Here is a 3,889-nt window from a genome sequence, read left to right as displayed (position 1 = left end):
ATATACAAAAGTTTTTATCAGGAAGTAAATTTACAACTACTGGAATACCAGGGGAATTACATCTACCAGGGTATTCTTTCTGTGGTCCAGGCACAAACTTGGATAAAAGATTAGATGAGGCAGACAATCCTAAATCCTGGAGTGAGCCCATCAATAGAGTTGATGAAGTGTGCATGAGACACAATATTGATTATGGGAATACCACAACTTTGGAAGAAAAGCATGAAGCCGATAGAGAAATGTTGTATAATTTGTCTCTGATACAAAATCCAAACTTGAGAGAAAAAGTTGATAGGTTCATCGTGAAGAAGATGATCAGTGCTAAATTTAAACTTGGACTTGGAAATTCAAAAAAACTTATAGGCTCTAATGATGTCATTACGATTGAAGAGCAATTAGCTGATGAATTACATAAACCAATATTCACAAAGTTTCAGAGAAGGAAAGTTTATTCCAAGGAAGTAGATTATATCTGGTCCGCCGATTTGATTGAACTCAATAATGATAAGGGGTACAAGTATGCTTTAACCGTTATTGATTTGAGTAGATACGCATGGGTTGTCCCATTAAAAAAAACAAAACAGGTAATACTCTTATGTTAGCCTTTCAACAGATATTTAATAAAAGTAAGAGAAAACCTAAAAAATTGTGGACTGATGAGGGTAGAGAGTTTTATAACAAGACATTTATGAATTCTCTAAAAAAGTAAGAGTATTACATTATACAGTCCCTTTAATGAAGGGAAGGCCGTTGCTGTTGAACGTTTTAATCGGACCTTAAAAGAGAGACTATATAAAAAATTCACACAACTCGGTTCACAACAATGGTCATCTTTTATTCAGGATATTGTGGATAAGTATAATAACACGATTCACACGTCAACAAATATGAAACCATCAGAAACATTTACAAAATTAAAACATGAAAAAGAGATTAATGTCAGAAAACCTAAGTTCAAAGTTGGTGATATCGTAAGAATATATAGGTGGAAATCTCATTTTGAAAAAGGTTCTATTAAACGATGGACGAACGAACTTTTTAAAATTGTTTATGTAATAGATACGGTTCCTTGGACTTATAAGATATATGATTTGGAAGGGGAAGAGATTTTAGGTTCATTTTATTCACAGGAATTACAAAAGACAAAGATAAATTGAAATTTTTTGACTCCGCCCCTTTTTGATTCCGCCCACACAAACTCCACCCACATAAACCCCACCCCACACAAGCTCCACACAAACCCCACCCCAAACCCCACACAAGCTCCAGCCAAAGCTCCACCCACATAAACCCCGCCCACACAAACCCCACCCACATAAACCCTACCCCACACAAGCTCCACACAAACCCCACACAAACCCCACCACACACAAACCCCCCACAAGCTCCACACAAAAACCCCACCCCCCACAAGCTCCACACACACAAACCCCAAACAAGCTCCACACACACAAACCCCACACAAGCTCCACCCACATTCATCATATTCACATAATTAGTGATTAGTTAATGAGTTGATTAGTTCCCCACACACAATATGTTTATTTAATTAAAAAATTATCCACCCATCCACACAAGCTCCACCCATCCACCCATCCACCCATCTCTCCACCCATCCATATAAGCCTCATCCACATAAACCCTCCCACATAAACCCTGCCCACACAAGCCCCACCCACATAAACCCTGCCCACACAAACCCCACCAAAGCCCCCACCCACATAAACCCTGCCCACACAAACCCCACCGAAGCCCCCACCCACATAAACCCTGCCCACACAAACCCCACCGAAGCCCCCACCCACATAAACCCCTCCCACACAAGCCCCACCCACATAAACCCTGCCCAGACAAACCCCACCGAAGCCCCCACCCACACAAGCCCCACTCACATCAGCCCCACCGAAGCCCCGCCCACATAAACCCCACCCACACAAGCCCCTCCCACACAAGCCCCACCCCCTCATCCCCCCTGTGCACCCCCACCTTTGACCCACCACCTCCCTCATCCCACCCCCACCCTTCCCCACACACACACGGGGAGGGGAGAGGATGGGATGAGGGGGTGATGGGTCATTGGGGGAGCGCACCTACCCCCCTCCCTCTCCTCTTCATGTCTTGATTCTTTTTTGTAATTCAATATCAAGTAATTATAAACAAAACAAATATAATTAATCAAAATTGAAAATATTAAATATTCATTTGCGAGAATGTATAATCTTTCCCAGCAATCTTCTTCAGATGTCTTGTGATTTCAAAACTCAGACACCATATTCTGTTTTGAAACAAAAAGTGGATAATAATTAGGTTTTTAAGATAATTACATGGTAATATTAATAAGCCTGGTGTTGGTTCTAAGTTCAAGCCTCGTTGACCACTAAATTAACACACCAGGAGGCCGACTCAGCCTGTCATCCTTCCGAGGCCAATAAAATGAATTCCAGTGTACTGGCATAACCGTGTCCAAACTAATGATGCAACCAACAAAAGGCGACATTCCAAAGAGAGAGTGATATTAATAAAAGAATAAATAAACAAATAACTAAATAATAATTCAGAAACATTTACCTCCAGAAAATCATGTGTTGTACCAGATTGCTTCAACAGCTTATGTTGTGTGATCGAGCTGAAAAGAAAAAAACTAATGAGTCAAGGGAAAAGATGGAGAGACAGACAGAGAGAGGTAGGTAGAAAGACAGACAGAGAGACAAACAGAGAGAGAGATAAAAAGAGACAGACAGGGAGAGATAGAGAGACAAACAGACAGGGACAGAGACACACGCACACGCACACGCACACGCACACGCACACACACACACACACACACACACACACACACACACACACACACACACACACACACACACACACGTGTCTCACCGTTGGTTTAATTCATTCGAGATCAGAGGCCGTGATAAGACTTCGTACCAGTCATTAAAAATGTTTTTCAATTTTCTTCTAAGATCATTGACGTCTTCAATAAGAGCATTAATTTCATGCACCTCATCATGATATGTAAACTCCACTTCTTCCAAGGACCTGCCAGGAAAAAATATATATATATATCAGAATTATCACAATTTAATTTATAATCAATTGCTTCATCGTTCAAAGAGGAATCCATACACAAGCTTACCAACTTTGTGGTGAGCTGTTTTGTTCGTCGGAAGAAAGATCGCTCATGTCTCAGTTGTAAAAATGAAAATCCCGTCTGGCAGAAACTGTCTGGCGAATCACTTATAAGGCAACGATGAGAAAATTGCCTAATCATCGGGTGTGGCCACAGGAAATGGTGCTTCGGGCGAGACAGCTTGGAAAATAATTGGGCGATATATTCTCAAATTGTATGAATCATTTTCAAAACATACTTAAAATGTCCTAAAATGATTTTGATTAAACTTATGTTTAAAAGCCTGTTAGTGTTCTGATTTAAAATATAAACACGAGGCCTTGTCTCACAGAATAGTTCCTATTTTTTTCACAGCACGACTGTCCAAAAACACTTCCTCATTTTCACAGCACGACCGTGTCGAAAAACACTTCCTCATTTTCACGGCACGAACTGAAAACATTTGAAACAAAACTTTTTATGGCGTGGTTTATGCACAAAAATGATATGCACCTCAGGAGGTGGTCAGATGAGATCAATGAGAGAAGTTTATCATTTCATAATGACACAAAAGGGGTATCTTGAAAAATATAAAGATTCAAATGTTTTATTTTTAAATATTTTAGATGGGGATTATTGTGCAAAGAAAATGAAACTATTGAAGGAATTTGAGAATGAACAAATGTTTATAGGTTCAATGAGTGAGCTAAACAATATGCATTGGTTATTTGAAAAAGATTGTCCCAAGGCTTACATGTTTCAGATATTTCTTCAGAATCA

At 39.9% G+C, this 3,889-nt stretch overlaps 1 long non-coding RNA gene across 1 annotated transcript; it reads right to left on the bottom strand.

Annotated features, from left to right (window-relative positions):
* Window positions 1–2,169: 2,169 nt before the first annotated feature.
* LOC147023254 (uncharacterized) lies at window positions 2,170–3,021 on the bottom strand. Its single transcript, XR_015059737.1, has 3 exons — window positions 2,881–3,021; window positions 2,569–2,626; window positions 2,170–2,275 (listed from the first exon to the last, which is right to left on the bottom strand). It is a non-coding gene; the product is annotated as an uncharacterized LOC147023254 (long non-coding RNA).
* Window positions 3,022–3,889: the final 868 nt, after the last annotated feature.

This window comes from Eptatretus burgeri, chromosome 7 (assembly GCF_056783735.1).
Source record: "Eptatretus burgeri isolate ZD-2024b chromosome 7, Ebu_testis_v1, whole genome shotgun sequence".
In the NCBI taxonomy this organism is placed as follows: Eukaryota; Metazoa; Chordata; class Myxini; order Myxiniformes; family Myxinidae; genus Eptatretus; species Eptatretus burgeri.
The sequence above is the reverse complement of the archived record's forward strand: the minus strand, read 5'-3'. Positions and strand labels throughout refer to the sequence as shown.